Source organism: Cryptomeria japonica, chromosome 2, assembly GCF_030272615.1.
Source record: "Cryptomeria japonica chromosome 2, Sugi_1.0, whole genome shotgun sequence".
Taxonomy (NCBI): domain Eukaryota; kingdom Viridiplantae; phylum Streptophyta; class Pinopsida; order Cupressales; family Cupressaceae; genus Cryptomeria; species Cryptomeria japonica.
The window spans coordinates 494,496,870-494,519,363 of NC_081406.1; positions in this window are offsets into that span (position 1 = coordinate 494,496,870).

The window sequence follows — 22,494 nt, forward strand, 5'->3', positions numbered from 1 at the left end:
TTAGGGTTATAGTTAAAGTTAGTGCCCTAGTTAAGGATAAGATTAAGATAAGGGTTTGTGTTATGGATAGAGATAGAATAGGGTTAGGGTTACGATTTTGATTAGGTTTAGGGTTAAGGTTATGAATAGAGATAAAATTAGTATTAAGCTTATGGTTATGGTTATAGTTAAGTTTATGGTTATGGTTACAATTAGGTGGTATCACTTATACTATCTATTTTTGTTCTGTCACAAAAAATAGTTTTTCTAGTAGAACATCTATTTTGTGATCTTTTTATTTATTTATTATATTTTTTAATAAATTAAAATGAACATCTAAAAATAAATTTCTACGATAAATAAAATTATATAAGTTAAATATAAATTTTACAATTTAAAACTTGTATATACTATAAAATCAAATTTAAAAATATTTTATGAAGTACAAAAACCATGATGAAAATAGAAACCACAATATTATTTATCACTTTAAGTAATTGAAATTACCTTCCAATTTTAAAAATTAGTAAAATTTAATTAAATTACTGTACAAATTTAAATTACTCACAGACATGATTGTTAATTATTATTATTGTAAAATTATATTATTTAACATAAATTTATGAAAAAATAATCATAACCTTGATTTAAATTCTAGCTTAATAATAACCCTAATCTTAGCTCTAATAGTTGAGATAAATAATAAAAATTGTCATCGAATTTAAATTGTTAATTATTATTATTATTATTTTTCAATTAAATTTATGTCAAACTATTAAGTATTGTAAATTTAATTAAATTTATTTCAAAATTAATTATAACCTTAAATGTTGTACATTTATTTTTGTGACTAGTAGTGTAAAGGAGTAATAGTCATTTATTTAGTCATTTTTATTTGTGTGACTAATTATTTAGTTGCATTTCTTACCCAATAACCAAATTAGTCATTTATAGTTGTGTTGCAAAAAATGACTAGAATTTGGTCATTTTTACTAGATGTGACTAAAAGTTTCAGTCACCTGGTCATTTATTTGCCATATTTCTACTAGTGATACTCATAATCACAAACTTTACATATCACATTTACTATGTGGCTTTACTATAGCCACCAAAGGGAGGAGGGGAATAGTGGTCCCAAACCACAAAAATATAAATAATAGCTAGCAAAAATATGGTGGCCTATATAAATAATAGTTAACAAGAGGATTCATCTAGGAAAGTGGATACCTTAGAAGTTGTTGGAACAAGCAAGCTCAGTATCGTGCCTAACTACCTGAATGAATTAACAAAAGCCATAAGCGATGCAGAGGCTATCACTGGTGCGTATGGCTCTCAATTTAAGGTTGTGGAGGCTAGATTCAATGATCTGGAGAAGCGGGCACTCAATCATGAGAACACCTTGAAGAAAATTGGAGAACAAAGCTAAAAATTCGGAAAGCCTCTGTTGATAGCTTCAGTGTGATGATTAGCAAACTAGAATAGATCCATCAGGAAAAAAAAATTGATAATACCGAGGATAAGGTTCTGACTCTTGAAGGGGGGACTATTAGTCACGACAAAATAACTCGAACAAGTACTAGGAAGATGACCTAGCATGCCAAGGAGCTGGAGGAACTATAGAGCGTTGCTGCCTCTATGGCCCAGCTAGAGCAAGAAGCAATGGAGCTTATCATAAACCTTTCTTAGGTCTGTTGCTCGTGGTTGTCCCTTAGTTGTTTCTATGCTGTCCCTTTGCTTCTTTTGGCTTCTTGCTGGCTTTTTGTCTTAGCCAGTTGTCTCTTTTTCGTGTTTTTCTCTTTCTAGCTGGTCTTTAATGTCTTATCTTTTGATTATCTCTCTGTAAAAGGGTTTTGGGGCCCCTTCAAAACCTGCTTTTCACTTAATCAAAAACATGGTGGCCTCAAGCCACATAGAATAGATATAAAGCCAAAATCATGTCCACAAGCCACATGCCTACAATACCCCACAATAAAACCACCGCCACACCATATCCATAATGAATGTCATTTTGTCATCTTAACCATACTACAAGTACTAGTTTCTTTGAATTGTTCTAGTGTATCAATTCAAGTTTCTTATCTTTCTATATATATGCCAAGTTGTCAAAAAATTTAATCGATCCCGTTTGTGTACAATTTTGTAATTGATATTATAATACCCTAAAAATGGTCATCTAAACCATGAGCCCCTAATCTCGACAACGTCACCAAAGTCCTAACCAAAGGTAATTAAATCAATCTTGAGCACACAATTAATTCCTAAAATCATCAAATGTCACATGGAAAAATCAATCACTCAATATTAAATAAATATTTATTTAATTAATTAAATCATTCCAAGTAAATCATTTTAAACAATTATCTTATTTATTTTAATTAAATATCTTAGCATATTCAATTAAATAAATCAATTTGCCATTAAATCATCAAAAAGAGGAATTAATTTAATTAAATAAATCAAATTGCCATAAATCTTCAAAAAAGGAAACAAATCAAGAAAGAGGAATCGGAAATTATGAGCACAAATCTTAAAAAATGGAAATAAATAAAAAAAAGGAATTAATTGACCAAGAAAGGAATTAATTGAGAAAAGAAATCAATTGGAGACAATCTTGAAAAAATAAATTAAAAATTGATAAGTAATCTCAAAGAAAGCAATTAAAACAATTAAATATTAAAATTGAATGAAATAGATAATAAATCAGTTTTTTCCTGATTTTATCTTAATTTTAGTTCAATTTCCTTTAAATAAGGTTTTTCTTGATTTAATCTTAATTTTAGTTCAATTTCCTTTAAAACTGAGAAAAGCATCCAATCACATCAATTCACCTGGATTGTGCTTCCTCTTGGAAAATCTTGACCGCTCATCATCAGTTGATCTTAGCCATTGGTTTCTTTCTGAATTTTATATAAATTCAGGCTCATCTCTCATTCAAAGAGAGGCTGGAGAATATATTGTTATTATACTATTTTTTCTCTAGACTCATTGATATATTGCATATTTATTGTTTCATATTGATTAAATCATTTAGCTTAATATTGCAAAAATCTTGTTAGATTAATATTGCATACATCTAGCATTCATCATGCTCATATAGATTAAATCCTTCCTCTTGATGTTGTCTAGTCACTGGTATTGCTTATAATTTGAGAGCAATCATATACTCGCATCTTTTAGAAGGCAATGGGTCGATTTGTTATGGTTTAATATTCATTGATTATATCTGACTAACCATGGATGTAATGACTTGATTGAAGTGTTGTGTATTGCAGATACAGATACAGGTCCACTTTTCACACACACAGATATCACCATAGATTTCTCTCCCAAACCCATTTTAAGACACTATTACATATCTCTATAAATGTAGCTAGAAGATCTTGGTGATGAAGAGAATCCAAATGTTGTAAATGCTTGAATTAGTCATATCATTGATCAATCCACTGTGTTAACCAAAGTAGAATTCGATCCAAACTATGGAACCTCAAGGTTCATCCTCAATCCATGGAATATGGTTATCCAAAGATAGGTATCCACATATGGATCACCATTGGATCCATAAAAGCAGGAGATAGGGGACAATACTCTGATTTGACCACGAGGGCCATGTGGTGCCACACCTTACCCTAGACATGATATGGGGCACACAGTAGCTCACCTCACCCTAGCAAAGGTTATCTCAAAAGGGAGGTCATCACTCTCCTCTTAACACCTATTTACGTTAGTGGGACCTCCTCCAATAAGGGGGGGTTAACACTAGGAGAAATACTAACATAGCACAACATCATAGGAGAAACTAGTATCATACATAACAACCCAACTTAATGGATTTATCCATAACACAAGTAAAAAAAATATCTCAAGAAGAGTATAAATGTGCAATTTCTCATTTGTTACCTACATAAATTATACCTCAAATGAGTTACCTTATAACATGCATTGACGGTAGTAACATCACGATTATTGGTTGCTCACATGGCAGAGCATAAGAGGATTCTAGAAGCATACTAGTTTACTCCACAATATGCAACATAGACATTTATTACTATTTGTATACTATACCATGATCGTAAAACCAATATCTGTTGTAGACATTTGTACTTATTCATGCATCTTAACAATTATGGTTATAACATTGATCAGTACTTGCATGGTCCTACTATGTTTTAGTGAGTTTTTCCATTACTATAGAAATGAGTCTACTTCAACAAATAAGAAAAGAGAGCTATTTATAGGGTTAAAATTACTTTTTTTCTATGACTATAATAAGTTTTTTCAATCTTGACATCAATAGGTTTATTAAATCCTAGATTCAAAATAAAGTAATGGGATCACTACTTTTCCACGGGGGCTTCACTGACTAGGCAATACCATATCACGTGGGTTCATATTGGGGGGTTTAATATCCCAAAAATGAGGGTACAATCTATTACCTATCAGTGAGAATAGGGGTTTTTTAAATCCGCGCTATGAAAAATGCAATATATCGTGAAAATAGGGGGGCTTTTAATTCATGTTGTGTATTGGGAGGGGATGACAAAAAAGAAATTTAGGGCAATACTTTTTTAAAATAGGGAGATTCTTTAGTATGCCATGAACACATGTGATATAACCCAGGTTCACTAAGTGAAGCCTCCGTGTACTTTTCTAATAATAACTAATGTTTCATTACAAGGACACACTTTAAGTTCCATCTTTCAAAGAAAACAATAATCTATCCTTAATGATAATATTGATTACTTTTAACTCTTATTATTGGAATAAAATAATGCATTGAACAAAACAAAAGATAAGTTTTCGCTTTCTACTTTTCCTAACTTATTCATCATGGTTATACAAATAATTTGTTATAGATATCACTTATAAGCAAGAACGACACACAACACTAATGCAATTTAATATATTTGACTATTTACATGTAACTACTAAATTTTGTTTCATATCCCAATTAATGCATTACCAAAATCCAAGGCTACTCCACACTACTTAATAATTTCAAGGACATTTGTCTAGAATTCAATTAAGACAAAATATTTTAAAGTACTTAAACTCAATTAAATCACACAATTAGATACATAGCACCTTAATTCATTGGATTGGGAAAATTTACATTTAAAGTGGCATGATTGAAAATGAACTAGCACATAGAAATTATTTAACATAAGACTCCATTCGTGTTCTAAAATAGCTATTTCATTTCACTTATTTGTAATCTAACTTGATAACACCCATGATTCTATTATACTAACAAGGAAGCTAGAACCTTAACCTCAATCCTAGTTTGTTTGTTGTATTTTATCTTTAAAGATTTTTTCTAGAAGAATCTTACATACTACTAAATCCATGTCCAACGAAATGCATAAATATACCAAAGCTTTTATATGTCTAGACATAAGTGTCTACCCAAACATAGGTTACTAGCCTAAGAACAAAGAACACAAAATAAGGTGTGAGGTTCCTTATTAACACAAAACTAAACTAAATTTTGTTAAGACGAGTTCACTGACTTGAATCTATTAGTTAACTATTCATTTTTCCTAAGGTAATTCCTACAATGATAAGATGTATGTTCTTCAAAAGATAGGACAAGGGTGGTATGTTTTCTAACATTCATTGCTATTCTATAACAAAGCCTTACCTAAATTTGTAAAATTTTGAAAACTACTATCCAAATTAAAATAATCTACTTTAGATTCAAAATAAGAAAATGTTTTTCCAAAAATCTCATTTCTTAGTAACCCATACTTAAGGTCTATGACTATTCTTTCTAGAGATGAGAAATCTCTAACATTTGTTACAGATGTTAAAATTGCATAATTACTTAATTTAGACTCGGCTAAGTTAACTAAAAGTTACTTTTATATCTCCATATAATATGTTCAAGATTCCCCCTATGAAGGTGCAAATCTTATGGGAAATCCATTTCTAGCTAGAATATATTTAACTTGAGTAATCATTTAATTTGTCTACCCAATGATTTATGAAATCATAAACTCTCTTCCACAATTTAGAAACTAGGATCCTATCCACTCCCAAAGCTCCCAGTGTGAGAACCTATTAGGGTTTAAGTAGATCTGGAGCAAATACAAATTAACAATTATATGCAGATTCAAATACACAAAAGATGAAGAAAAACACAACACAAAATAACATAGAGATTTAACGCAATTCACCCAAGATGGGCTACATCCACATAACACAATCGTCCAATCTTTTCTTATTATCTAGTAAATCAGTACAACACCATTACAATGCCTTATGCATTCCAGCTGCTTATAACATGCAATTTTAGGGCAACATACAAAGTCGGCTAACAAAGAATAACCTTAACCCTAAAGGAATATTCTTGTACTCGTACATGTATTCTCGTATATTATGATAATTAGTTTAAATTATTAATAATAAATATCAAAATATTAAATATTATCTATTATGACAAGTTTCTAAATGTAAATAAAAAATAGAAACTAATTTAAAAATTCATATCAAAATATTTTAAAAATTAGAAAAAGTATACCTTATCTTTTTAATATATTCTAAATCAATTTATATTATTATAATAAATATTATAAAATAATATATTATTATAAATTAGAATAGTATATTATATTTACCTATAACAAATGTTTACAATCTATTAATAACTTTCATAAATTCCACAAGGGGGTAGGGTATGTACGTCTCATTTTGCAGGTGCCTCTCGCAGGTAGCCTCATATTGCTCTAACCCATCTGTAAACTTATATAGAGGAGAGGAGGGTAAGTGCACAAAGATGGTGGTAAAAAAGGGGGGCATAAGTGAACACTTTTTTTCTAAAATCAGGTGAACCTGAACTTGGAGGCAAAATTTGAAAGTCATCCACTCAAGATATGAAGATAATCAAACAACAAATATTGTAGTAATCTAAATCTAGTTTCCAAAATACTAAACTTTTTCAAAATTGGATAAGATTAAGGGGGTCAAATCTTTCGTGCATGAAAAATAGACCTTGATTTTTTTCTTCTTCTGAAAAACATAACAGTGTCTAACGTGCGCATCAAAAAAGTCATAGTTAGATTTAGTATTTTGACAAATCCTTTGGCAGAAGGATAGTGAAGAGTGAGCACTAGAAGATATGTAATTTTTTGTTGAGTATTTTTTTTTAATGATTTTTCCAATCGAGCACATCCTAAAAATTAGGTACTTGTTCATGCGCAAAGCATAAGTTGCACTAAACAAATCGAAAATACAATTTTTTTTTAAATTTTAAATAATCAAGTGCACTACAATAATATATAAAGTTTTTAAAATTTGGATAAGTATATCAAAAGTTATTAAAAAAATGGTGCACCTATGTCTGTGAGAACTATGGAGACACTGGTGAAAGAAATTCAATAATAATATGGTGGCAATTTTAGAAATACCCACTTGATGAAGTGTAAACCTGATGATGACAAAGTCAAGAAACCATGTTGATAAAATAAAACATGTCAAAAAGGAGGGAAATGGAGGGAAATCAAACTTCCAAATTGTAGCTTTGTTATCCAGGCCTATTTCCAAGCCTAAACAGTCAAAAGCGTGTACGAGGTACCTATGGTATAAAAAGCGCATACGAGGTAATTATGGTATAAAAAGCGTGTACGCTCTATCTTAACTATAAACAACATGTACACACAATTTTTATTATAAAAAGCACGTATGCGTTACGTTTGTTTAAATTTTGGGATTGTGTATAGTATGATATTGTATATATAATATGTGTATATACATATAATATATAATATATATATAATATTTATATATATATATATATGTATATAATAATATATAATATATTAAGCATATATACACACACATATAAATGTATTGTCTCCCCCTCTAAAGCTCGTACAAGGTGCCTCTCTCTCTCTACCTCCCTCTCCCTTTGTCCTCCTCTCTCTCCCTCTCTCTCCCTCTCCCCTTCTCCCTTCCTCCATACCCCATCCCTCTCTCTCTTCTTGTTTCCCTCCCTCCCTCCATACCCCACTACAACTGTGTCTACACTTCTACAGAAGTAAGTGAATTTATTTCTTGTCTGCAACTTCCTCTTTGATTTTTATTATGTGCTCTTAGGGTTAGATCAAGATCTTACAATTTCATTTTAGCGAAGCCTCATTGTTTGTTTGCCTGGAGTCTCTCTTATGCTGACAATGGTCTAACTTAGCTATATCAAAACTAAACTACCGATGTTCTATTGTATATGCTATTCCTAACTAAATAATATATCATTTTATTAGCCACCATATGACACCTTAGGTGTCATTAGAGGTCATATAGTGTCCTATGACCCCTTAGGACACCGTATGACCCCTTAAGACACCATACAACCCATAACGACACCATATGGTGTCCTAAGGGGTCATTGGATGCCATATGACCTCTCAGGACACCATACGACCCATAACAACACCATATAGTGTCCTAAAGGGTCATATGGTGTTCTATGACCCCTTAGGACACTATTTGGTGTCGTTATAGGTCCTATGGTGTGCTAAGGGATCATATAGTGTCCTATGACCCCTTAGGACACCCTATGACCCCTTAGATGTTGTTAGGGGTCATATTGTGTTCTAAGGGTCATATGGTGTCTTATGACCCCTTAGGACAACATATGGTGTCGTTATGTGTCTTATGGTGTCCTATGACCCCTAGGACACCTTATGACCCCTTAGGACACCATATGGTGTCATTAAGGTTCATATGGTGTCCTCAGGGGTCACATGGTCTCTTGCAACCCCTTAGGACTCCATATGGTGTCGTTATGGGTTGTATGGTGTCCTATGGTGTCCTATGACCCCTTAGGACTCCATATGACCTCTTATGTGTTATTATGGGTCATATGGTGTCCTATGACCCCTTAGGACTCCATATGACCTCTTATGTGTCATTATGGGTCATATGGTGTCCTATGACCCCTTAGGACACATGCATGGATCCCTAGGATACCATATGATCCCTAGGAATACCATATGACACTAGAGAGGGAGAGAGGGGGAGGAGAGGGATGGAATGGGAGAGAGATACACCTAAGAGAGGAGGAGAGTGAGATAGATAGATAGAGACTGAAAGGGAGAGACAAGAGATAAAATGAGAGAAAGAGAGTTGGAGAGAGAGAGAGAGGGGGGGGAACAAAGATAGAGAAAGGGAAAGGGAGGGGGAGAGAGAGAGGGAAATAGAGGAGAGATAGAGATAGAGAGTGACACAAAGAAGGGGACTCAAAGAGAGAGAGAGAGAGAGAGAGAGAGAGAGAGAGAGAGAGAGAGAGAGAGAGAGAGAGAGAGTACACCATACAACCCATAATGACACCATATGGAGTGCCAAGGGGTCAAATGGTGTCCTAAGGGGTCGTAGGAGACCATATGACCCCTTAGGAAACCATATATGGTTTCCTAAGGGGTCATATGGTCTCCTACGACCCCTTAGGACATGATTTGACCCCTTAGGACTCCATATGGTGTCGTTATGGGTCGTATGGTGTCCTAAGAGGTCATATAGTATTCTATGACCCCTTAGAACACCATTTGGTGTCATTATGGGTCGTATGGTGTGCTAAGGGCTCATATGGTAATGAGAAAGTGAGAGAGGGAGGGGGAGGAGAGAAAGAGAGGTAATGAGAAAGGGAGAGGGAGGGGGAGGAGAGAGGGAGAGACTTCAGAGATAATGAATGAGAGAGAGAGAGAGAGTTGATTCTATTCCCTTCTATCTTCCTCCACACCCCTTCTTCTCTCCCTCCCTCCCTCCCTCCCCCTCCTTATCTCTCCCTCCCCCTTTCTCCCCTCTCTCTCTCTTTGATTCCCCTTCTTTGTGTCGCTCTCTCTCTCTCTCTCATTTATCTCTTGTCTCTCCCTCTCAATATCTATCTATCTATCTCACTCTCCTCTCTTAGGTGTAGCTCTTTCCCATTCCATCCCTCTCCTCCATACCCCTTCTTCTATTTGTTCCTCCTCTCTCTCTCTCTCTCTCTCTCTCTCTCTCTCTCTCTCTCTCTCTCTCTCTCTCTCTATCTCTATCCCTCCCACTACCTCTCTCTCCCTCTCTCCCCTTCTCCCTTCCTCCATACCCCTTCTCTCCCTCTCTCCTTCTCAGTCTCTATCTATCTCACTCTCCTCTCTTAGGTGTATCTCTCTCCCATTCCATCTATCTCCTCCACACCCCTTCTTCTCTCCATCCTTTGCCCCTCCCTCCCCTCTCTCTCTCTCTCTCTCTCTCTCTCTCTCTCTCTCTCTCTCTCTCTCCCCTTCTCCCTTCGTCCATACCCCTTCTGTCCCTTCCTCCCTCCCCCCTCCTCTCTCTCCCTTCCCCCTTCCCCCTTCTCTCTCTCTCTCTCTCTCTCTCTCTCTCTCTCTCTCTCTCTCTCTCTCTCTCTCTCTCTCTCTCTCTCTCTCCCCCTTTTCCTCCACATTTTCTTTACTACAAATAGCACGTACGGGGTACTGAGCCTATTAGTTCATTGCCCTGCCATAACATTTTTAAAGTGTAGGAGTGCGTACAGGGTACTGAGCCAATTAGTTCGCTGCCCTGCCTTAACATTTTTAAGGCGTAGGAGCATGTACGCGCTAATTATTAGTACATGGTGGAAAAAAAATATCATTGGGCTTGCCAACATTTTAAGGACTAACAACGTGCACATGGTTATTAATATAGTGCGTACGCGGTACTGAGACATAGTTTTATTTGCCCAAGAGCCTCAACAACCTCCAAATTTTTTTTTTAGGTCATTGAAGGCCCCACTGCAATTGTGTCTGCACTTCTATCACTGTTTTATACATAGAAGTAAGTGAATTTTTTGTTTTTGCATGATTTCAAATGATTGAATTGTTCTTATTAGTTTTGTCAATATTATTGTGATTGTTTAATAGTTTTGATTCAAACAAATAATGATAAGATGCATATTTATGGTTATTTATTTCTTTATGAACTTTTTTTTACATATATATGTAATATGATTCTATTTAGGACAACCGATATCAACCATGGGAAAGAACAAGTGAGGAAACGATGTAACAACGAGAGGCTGAAAAGGAAAGACAAAGGCAACATATGAAGAAATTACGTGACATAAGAACAATGAGAGAAGAAGGTATGTCATCCTCAACATCTCAATTCGATTTATGAAATGAACAAAATGCACCTAATGCAATTGAAGAAGAGACATTTGATTTACCGTATGAACCTAATGCAATTGAAGAAGATACCACATTGAATAATCAATTAAATGATGAACATACACCTTCTCTATTTGATGAATTGAATGTACACAATGCACCAATATTAATACCTCCTAGAATCATTCGTAGGAAACCAAAGTATCTAATTGACATTGATGAGAATATATTGAAGCCAATGCTCGATAAAATGAATGAATGAACTTGTAGGAGAATGGTTAAAGAATATGACAAAACTATTTTGAAAACTTAAATCAAACCACAAGATGTCAATTAATTGTTCAAATGATTAAAAATTTGAATTTTAGAGAGACAATGAAAATTCTAGGGCTAAGATCATCTGAAAGTAACAATGAAAGAACTATTGTGAGAAATCTATTTGATGCATATCAAGCTATTGGTTCAAAATCACGTACTAAAGATTCTAATGTTACTCGACGTGTCATTACATCAACCATAATGAGCAAGAAAATAAAAAAAGATCATTTGATAAGAAAAACAAGTAAGTCATTAAACGTTAGTAGAACAACATTAAGTAAAGCATTATAGAGGCGAGAAAAAATAGAGGAACCTAACAATAATTCTCTTTGGTCATTCTTGGGTAGACTACCACACAAAGAGAAGGTTGTTGTTGATGCACTAAGAACATTAATTGAATTTTTTTGGCATGACAACACAAGAGTTTTCCCAACCAAAGAGATGTTGTTAGAATGCGAATCAAGTCTACTAATCATGAGCCACATGCCAAACACTATTTGGATATGACTCAAACTAAATTTTATGACTATTTTTTGTGTCTATGTTATGTGACTATGTTTTGAGTTTATGTGATGTGATAAGGTCAATCATGAACATTCTTGATTCTTGTATAATCATGGATAATTATTTGAGTCATTATCAGGTCACAAGGGTCATAGATTGAGTCTAGATACAATTTGAGCAAAAATTGTCATTATTGTCAAAAACGTTGTCAAGCAACTTGTACACCGCACCGGTAGGGTATGACTCTCGATGTTCCGACACTTTGGGATGCATGAGAGGAGCAGTCCTAGCGTAAACCTGTCCACCCAAATAGGCTCATGACATTAGTTTGTGCACATGACGAACATAATCAATTGTAGCCTATCTTGCAATTTTGCATTGCATGCAACTGATGGTTTTTGCAGTAGGCAAAAAAATGCTACCAATTGAAAATCGCTCCGATTTGTCAAAAACCAAGATAGGTTATTGTAAAGGAGTCTCACGCAACCCCACAGATTCAAATAGATCGATCATATGAGTCTTGGATTGGAAGAAATAGTCCATCAAAGTTTGACAATTTTTTGGACTCAAGGCACTTGAGAGATTGCGTCGGTAGGGTATGCGATGGGGAGGTATACTCAAAGAGAGATAATTCCTTGTTTAAGGGAAATCAAGTGTTGTCCTAGCAGGCTTCATTCATTTTTCATTTGGTCTCTTAATCATTTTAGTCACCTCAACTCTCTAAGAGTGCTCCCAATCAAGATGTGCTCATTGGTTGCTCAGGCATGGTTGAGATTCACAAGGGTAAATCCAACCTTACACTCTCAAACTCCTAAAAAATGCTTGCAGAGGTTGTAGTAGGTGTTTGTGATGTTTTCCAAGGGTAATCAGCTGGTTTTGAGTGAGGGTTTGATTCATTTCCCCATCACTCCTTCCTTTCCTTATTTTCTAGGCCTAATAGCCCTAGAGCCCGAATTAGCCCTACCTAACCGGTTTTTGTGGATTTTCTCAGAATTTCTCCAAAGAACCACACAAACTCTTTGTTGATCAGGATACCCTTTTGGAAGTACTTTCCAATTTATGAATTTAGGTGGTTTTAGGCTTGTTTTGGTCTTTTTCCAAGGGTTAGGTGTCTTCCTTGATCTCCCACCCCTTCAAATTCACACATATGCTCTGCCACACATCACTTGTTCATCCCAAACACTCTGCAACTCCAACCCTGCTCATTTCCACAAACACTTGCATAATCTCATTCATTTCCTAACCAGGCTATGGCTGAGCTCGCCTAGGAAATGATGCTCATTGGCCTTTCAATGACCTTCAAAGGAAAATAAAATCTATAGAAACTATACAAAGGTTCCATGGCTCAAGTCCCAATGGTTATTGAGAAGAACTCAAAGGACTTCAAGCTGGAACCATGTTTAGGCCTCTCAAACCCTTACTCAGGCCGAGAGCTTACAAAATTGGAAACTCAATTCAAACCTGCAAATAAACCTATCAAATTGCTTCCTGAGCTCTACAAGAACATTTACAAAATAATAAGCAAGGTACAACAAGTCAATCAATCCATTAAGTACGGATTGTTGCTCTAATTCTTGAAAAATGCAATGTAAAACTTCAAAAATGTTCTCAAATTGTATTCCAATCTACTCCAAGCATTGAAAAACCTTATTACATTGATTCTCAAAGATTTTATATGCCATTTTTATCCTAACTAACTCTCCATCGGCTCCCTAACCAACCCTTAGCACAAAAATGCAAAAAGTTGCTCAACGTTGCAAAAAGTTGTCAAGCAACTTTGACAACTTTTGCCAAAAAGTGTATTTTTGCCTTACATGCTTTGTTTTCTCCTCCAAACCATCTAGGATGACTAAAAGCCATTACATAATCATGTCCCAATTCCAAACAAGGATATTCAAGGCATTTTTCATCAAAATGCAAGATTGTGCCATTTTAGGCTTACAAGGGCTTACAAGCCAAAATTGAGCAAATGCATTGTCTTAAGGAAATTCAACCTACCAAAGCATTACAAAAACATATAAAGACCTAAGAGAAGACTCTTATTCACCACTCCAAACCAATCTATGAACAAACACACCAAAATATAGAAGTTGGACTCAAAACTAGCTCAAAACTAGGTGCTCTTGCACCATACTCCCCCAAAGAAAAGAAGTCAAGTGACTCCTTGAGGCAACAAAGAAAATTGAACTCCATGCTTAGAGAAGTCTGCCTCAGGTATCCAAGTAGCCTCTGATGCTGGAAGGTGCTGCCACTTGACCAAGTGCTCCATGTAGGTGGTATGCCTTGTTTTCTTCAAAATTCTAGAATCTAACACCTTCTCGGCTTGGGGAATGGGTGCAGCAGGTAAGGGAAGGTCTGAAAGTGATTGAGAGACCTTTGAAAATCTACTATCTTCTGCTAGAAGTGTTCCTGTATACTGCACCAAATCTACCACATTGAAAATGGGTGACAAAGTCATATCATCGGGTAAGTCTACTTTGTATGCATTGTTGCCATACTTGGCTGAAACTTTGCAAGGACCTATCCTCCTCATCTGAAGCTTACTAGGGACACCTTTTGTTGGCATTTTGATGATGTTTTGATTGGCATTGATGGACACACACTTTCTTGATGATGGAGTTATGCTCAACCAGTAATTGTTCCAACTGGTATTATGTATTATTGAAAGTATAGTCTTTAGACTCGGTATTTTGCAAAAGATGTTTACCGGTCATAGATTGGCTGAAGAGCTCAAGCGGTATGAAGACCCCAAGCAGTACGAGGAGCTCAAGCGGTATGAAGGACCCAAGCGGTAGTTAAATTTTGATCAGAACACTATGGTCTACCAGTCTTCATTTTTGACAACTGGTAATCGGTATATTGTATTAACCGGTATTGCTATGTGATGAGTTACCAACCGGTATTTCTGTAATGTGTGATGACTTATCATCCACCGACACTTTAGCAGTGATTTTGTGTTGTGTTACCAAATGTGTCTAGATGCACTGAACCTAGGAACTTGTAGTCTAATTCTATTGGACCGACATGAAATCAGTTTCCTTTATAAGGACATCATGTCTAGGGTTTGCATGTGAGAGATGTGTGATAGAAAAGGTTATATGTGATCATTGTAGAGAAAATTAGGTCTGTGTGAAGAGATAGAGTGTGGAGATATTGAAGACTGAAGTAATGCTGAAATGCATTAGCAATGAGCTGACAAGGATCTAATCAAGCATATTGTGCTATTGTCTAGATCATTCACTTGTTGATTACTAATATCTTTGACAAGTCTGAAACCCTTAACTGGGTAGGCCTAGCAAAGCCTTTGTAAATCCTCTAACAAGGTGGTTCACAACTATGGATCTAAAATCCTTTAACAAGGTAGTCTTTAACAGGACTTATCTCCTAACATAGATCTAGATTCCTAACAGGATCCATTATGGTGAAGAACATTGTATGACCTTAACCAGTTTGACCTTAACTACTCTGGTTTCTATTATGCAGATAGTTGCTTGTGAGTTTCTGCTCACCATGGTTTTTCCCATTTGGGTTTCCACGTCAAACATCTTGTGCTATGGTGATTGTGCTCATGTGGGTGAATTCTTTGTTTTCTATTTGATTTGCATTTATCTTAACCGGTTTATTAGTGAATCTGTTGTACCGGTTATCTGCCAAACTATTTAAAAGTTTGTTTACAGTATTTTTTTGTATACTAATTCACCCCCCCTCTTAGTATTCATCAATTGGTATCAAAGCCAACCTTTCTATAAGTCTAACCACTTGGAAGGAGATATGGGGGAATACAGTGTGAGGGAACTTACTCATCGTCTCACTTAGACTGAGAGAGCCTATGATGAACTCAAAGTCAAATATAAAGCCTCTTTGGCCAAAAGAAGAGAGCATGTTGAGAAACTGATGGAACTCACTGAAAATAGCTCTTTTGATGAAGCAGACATGGATGCCCTAGTTGAAGAAGTTGAGAAATTGAATGAATCTAAAGCCAATCTGAGAAAAGAGTTGGAAGGAATGACTATCAGAATGTGTCAAGAGCTTGAGAACAGAAGGAAATCTGAAGATCTGGTAAAAGACAAAGATCATGAGATCTCCAAGCTAAAGCAAGAAATCAATACCCTTACCGCTCATCTCCAAGAGAGTAAAGTGGAAAAAGAAGAAATGCAAGGTGAACTAAACATGGCTATTTATGAGAATGCAACCTTGATGGAATCCAATGCTGCTATTTCCAAGGAACTTACTGAGTCAAAGGAGATACTTGCCAAATTCAATAAGAGTATTGCTAAGCTAGAAAAAAAGTTGGAATCGGCAAAGCCAGTAAATAATACCACTGGACTTGGTTTCTCTGGGTATGAAGAGGGTGAGACCTCTGGAACAAAAGATGAAGCATCAAAGAAGCAACCGACATCCAAGGATAAAGATAAGCAAAAATTTAAACCTCTTTGCTTTAATTGTCTCAAAGGACATACTACCAATGTGTGTAGAAGCAAGGCCTACAACAATTTTCCCTATTTTCTAAACAATAAGCCTAGATCCAATAGATTCAATGGAAACTGTTATGCATGCAACAAGTTTGGGCATAGAGCATTTGAATACAGGTCAGTTTTGCACAACAATGGGAGATATCCTCCAAGGACTCAAGGAGTTATTCCGAAACTTCCTATGAACCGGAATCCCAACCGGTACAATACCTATGACCATAGGTCAGTTGGTTATCAAGTGGCAACTAGTTGGAGAGAAACCTGTTTGATCTATCGTGGTAGTGGTCACACTGCTGCAACATGCAGAAGAAAGAATGAAAGTATGAATAACAGACCATGGAGAACACCTGGAATGGTATGCTATCATTGCAACAAACTGGGACACACTACTAGAACTTGCAGACTAAGAAAGAACCTATCCGATGATATACCGATCACTCCAGAATGGAAGATTGATGTTGAAACCATTCAAGTGGAAATGAATAAAACTTGGAAAAAGAAATCTGAAGAACGATCACAGGATGAACCTATTTCTGCACCTAGTGTGGAAGTCTCTGAACCGACAAACTGAGCTTAGAAAAGCTTAGGGGGAACATATCGGTGAAATATTTCAAACCCCCAATTTATATCGGTAAAGACCTTAACCGATATATGTTACCTATCAATCGACAGAAGATTTGAAGCGGTAAAAGGCAAAATTAGGGTTTGTGCCCTAGCGGTGATGCATTTATTATGGTCGGTAAGAGTTGTTTAAAAGGGATTTTTGTCATCATTATCACTTATCAGTTTTTGAGAGAAGAATTTTCAAGAGCAGAGTGACAAAGAGCGATTCGTCTAGCGATTCAAAGTGAATTCAAAGATCTTGCAGAGGAATCCAACGATCTTTTTCAGTCTATACGTGAAGAACACTAAGCAGTGATCTAGCAACTGAAGTGGTGTATTGTGGGCGACATTGGCAAACCCTAAAATTCGGATTGTGAAGGTATTTCTCAAATTTCTTTCTTATCATGGCTTCTGCATCGCACTCTAGTTCTAGTGCACCTATAGATTCAGTCGAATTTCTTCAAAAGAAAATGAAATACAATGTCGTATCCCAAATACCTGCGGGAGTTATTGTCGAGGAAGACATTTCAGGGTATATAGATTGTAAATTGGAAGACCTAGGATCCCTAGTGATTCATTCTTAGCTAAGTTTGTTCTGTGAGGATGATAAGAAGATCAAACCTAAGTATAGTATCCTTGAGAAGATGAAACTGCACAATGCGATGTACTTTCTGGAAGAGTTCACAGAAGATCATATCTGTATCATCCTTAGCAGAGTATGTGGTGATAAGATGTATCTCGAGCAGATGCATGACATAACACCGGAAGCAATTTATGCCATCACCGGATTCTACAATATTGGAGAGGTATCAGCTCTATGAAAGGTCACCAAAACTGAAATGACAAAGCTCACTGGTTCTGTGAGTGACCCACAGGCGATGACCGTCAACACCATTAAAGATGATCTGGTGAAATATGCTTGCATGGTGATTGGTTACCAGATATTCTATGCCAGCAAAATGAATTTTGTCCATACTACTGCAGTGAATGTTGCTTATAGAATGATTAAGGAAGACACTACATTTGACCTATGTAGCTGTCTACAAAAGCAATTGCTGTTAAATCTGAAGTCCATCAAACAAGACAATTCCCTAAGGTTCAGATTTGGCCAACTTCTAGTCAGTTTATTCTTCTACTTTCAAGGTTATTTCCCTGGAGTAGGTGATGTGCAATGGTCTTCTGACCTATCGGTCTCCAGAAAAAATTAAGGAAAGTCTACAAGTAGTGGGAACTACATATCATGGGGTTTTGAATAAGTATTTTGATGAATTCAAGCGAAAAATGAGCTAGAGAATGAGGATATCTGATGATATTGTGAAAAAGTATGAAGATAACATCTTCTTCACAATAATGATAGATGAATGCATAATGGAAGCAGTGGAACCAAGAAAGGAAGTAGTTGAACCAATGGGGTATGAAGTAATGAATGACATGTTGATCGGGTATGCCTCTACCCTACTTGCCTCACCATTAGATGCTAAGAAAAAGAGAACCGGTACCTACTTAGAAAGGGTCACACCGGTTGAAGAACCAAAATAGAAAAAGGACAAAGCAGTGCCATCAGTATCTACACCGGTTACCTCTGCCAGTCCGAAAGTGACCAAGATGTCACCAGCTAAGAAGAAACCTGAGGTTATTCCAACAAAGGTATTTGAGAGGAAGCGGAAAACCAAAACCAACTCACCGGAGTCAGAGGACATTGAACCGAAAATTCAAACAAAGAAGACAAGGCAATCAAGCAAGAAGACAAATTTTATTGGTAATGTACCTGCAACTTCAATACCGATAAATATAGATATTTCCTCTTATAAGCCAATGACACATTGTCAGAGGACTCTAAAGAATATTAAGAGGAAAGTGCTTGATGATTTAAAGGAATATTTTCATGATTTTACTGATAGTGAGAAAGAAGAAGTAGAATAGGAAGTCATCAAATACTTAACTGTTAATGATTGGTCGCCATCTAAGATTAGATCGGTTACAACAGATTATTTGTATAATTCTTTAGATAATAAATGATGCATTGCCATTGAAAAAGAACAGGAAATCAGGGAGAAATTTTTTGCACAATACTTTCCTGATGCCTCAAATTCTGGATTATTTGAAATAATGGATAAGAACAAAGGCATCTTCTTCGTGAGAAGGAGAAGACTCAAGCTACTAGAAGGAAAATATTCTAAAGTGGAAAAGGATACTCACATACATGTGAAAGTTGCTATCATAATACACCAAGTATTTGAAGCCAATAAGAAGGCTGAACAAGAACCTGACCTATCATCAGGCAAACCGGATGAAGTATTTGACAGTCAAGGTGAAAGAGTGATAGAGCAAATTGACACTATTGATGTGGATGCATTAGATAATGAGGATGTCACTCCTGACAAAGAGAAAGATAAACAGGATAAAGAAAAAGCAGAGACAGAGAAACAAGACAAGGAAAAAGATGAAAAAGAGAAACAAGACAAAGAGAAAGCAGAGAAAAAGCAAGAGGAAAAAACAAGGCAGGAAGTAACAAGAGGAAAGAGGAGGAGAAGAGGAAAGAAGAGGAGAAGAAGAAAGAAGAAGACAAGAGGAAGGAAGAAGAAAGGAAGAAGCAAGAAGAAAAGAAAAAACAAGAAGATGAGAAAAAGAAGAAAGAAGAGGATAAGAAAAGAGCAGAAGGGGAGAAGGAAGCAGAGAAGAACAAAGAAGCAGAGATCAAAACAAAAGAAGGAGGGCAGACTCCTAAGGCAACCGGTGATCAAACCAAACAGGTTGATACCACCAGTCCTATTGATCTAACTCTTGCAGATGAGTTTGAGCTACTGCATAGCATCAAACTTGCACAGGAAAGACTGGAAGAATTGCGAAGGAAGAAAGAACAGGATGTCATACAAACTGCGGTTGACACCCTTACCAGTCTAATTCCTGGTACCAACCTCCCCAGTACTGATTCCTCTCTCTCTAAGCTCAAACTTCTTTGTATCATAGTGGAGGACCAGGTACAATGCTTGGAAGATGTTGTTGAAGCCACTGCAAAGAAGAACCATGAAAAGGCACTCAACACTGCCTTAGTCAAGAAAATGAATGAGCTCCAGACACAACTACTGAAACAACAAAAGGATATCAGTGTTTCTATTGATGAGGGCAAATTACTTTTGAGTAAAATGTACCAACCCCATCTATTTTGTGACGATGTGCTTAAACAGAAAGATAAACTCCAATCGGAGTTCCAGGAATATATCAGCACCTTTAAGATGCCCTATGATCTCTTCACTACATATGGGCAAACGGTTCATCATTTTCAACATCAGACAACCAAGATGGACTCAGAGATCAGCAACCGAACTAGAGATTTGCAGGAGCTTCAACTGCTCTTATTGCCAAGACTGCAGATTCTTCAGAAATGTTTTCTCAACCTGGAAGCTATCACGGTAACTCAAGAGATGAGTACCATTGATGCAATGGAAGAATTGACATTCTAGATGAAGACTAAAAGTGACATTTCTACCTCATTACTTGAGTCATGGATACTGGCCATGAAAAATTTTATGCAGGACTTTAAACCTGTTTTTGAGAAATTCCATTCCTTACTGTCATGAACATCTACTCTATTTTATTATATGTGCAAAAAGGGGTTATTCTACATTACTTTGTCATTGTTGGAAAAGGGGGAGTAGTGTACATTAAAATTTTGGTGAATGTTACCATTTCATGTACTTTCTTGTTAACATTTTGGGGAGTAGTGTACATTGTAATTTTTGCAAAAAAAGGGAGTAGTGTATATGCTTAGGGGGAGTAATTTTGATTATGGCATTTTTGTTGTAAAAACACTTAGATGTCAAAATTTTCCTAAGTGTTGCCATCAATGCCAAAGGGGGATATTGTTGGCATTTTGATGATGTTTTGATTGTCATTGATGGACACACACTTTCTTGATGATGGACACACACTTTCTTGATGTATGAGTTATGCTCAACTAGTAATTGTTCCAACCTGTATTGTGTATTATTGAAAGTATAGACTTTAGACTATCGATATTTTGCAGAAGATGTTTACCGATCACAGATTGACTGAAGAGCTCAAGCAGTATGAAGACCCTAAGCGGTATGAGGAGCTCAAGCGGTACGAAGGACCTAAGCGGTAGTTAACTTTTGATCAAAACACTATGGTCTACCAGTCTTCATTTTTGACAACCGGTAATCGGTATATTGTATTAACCAGTATTGCTTTGTGATGAGTTACCAACCAGTATTTTTGTAATGTGTGATGAGTTATCATCCACCGACACTTTGGCAGTGATTTTGTGTTGTGTTACCAAATGTGTCTAGATGCACTGAACCTAGGAACTTGTAGTCTAATTGTATTGGACCAACGTGAAATCAGTTTGCTTTATAAGGACATCATGTCTAGGGTTTGCATGTGAGAGATGTGTGATAGAAAAGGTTATGTGTGATCATTGTAGAGCAGATTAGGTCTGTGTGAAGAGATAGAGTGTGGAGATATTGAAGACTGAAGTAATGCTGAAATGCATTAACAATGAGTGAACAAGGATCTAATTAATCATACTGTGCTATTGTCTAGATCATTCCCTTGTTGATTACTAATATCTTCGACAAGTTTGAAACCCTTAACCGGGTAGGGCTAGCAAAGCCTTTGTAAATCCTCTAACAAGGTGGTTCACAACTGTGGATCTAAAATCCTTTAACAAGGTAGTCTTTAACAGGACTTATCTCCTAACAGAGATCTAGATTCCTAACAGAGATCTAGATTCCTAACAGGATCTATTTTGGTGAAGAACATTGTATGACCTTAACTGGTCTGACCTTAACCAGTCTGGTTTCTATTCTGCAGATAGTTACTTGTGAGTTTCTACTCACCGTGGTTTTTCCCATTTGGGTTTCCATGTCAAACATCTTGTGTTATGGTGATTGTGCTCTTGTGGGTGAATGTTTTGTTTTCTATTTGGTTTGCATTTATCTTAACCGGTTTATTAGTGAATCTGTTGTACTTGTTATCTGCTAAACTGTTTAAAAGTTTGATTACAATATTTTTTTGGTATACTAATTCGCCCCCCTCTTAATACTCATCACCTTTCTGAAGTCTTGCCTTGTTCAAATGAACCATCACCATGTCACCAACAACATATTGGATATCTTTCCTTTTCTTATCCACTTTGTTTTTGATCTTTTGAGTATTGTCCAATAAGGTTGTCCTAACTTGCTCAAAACCTCTTGCATTGATTGAGCTATGTCTAAGGCATGTCCACTCTGCTGTCCCATTTTTCCCACATCTTTGAGCTCCAAAAATCCTCTTGGATGAATGCCATACACCACCTCAAAAGGACTTTTACTGGTGGACCTATTCATACTATCATTGTAGGCAAACTCAGCTGTATGGATGATCTGATCCCAAGCTTGACTATACTCTTTTGTTAGGAATCGAAGTAGATTCCCAAGTGTTCTATTGACCACCTCAATTTGACCATCTGTTTGTGGATGATAGGCTGAACTGAA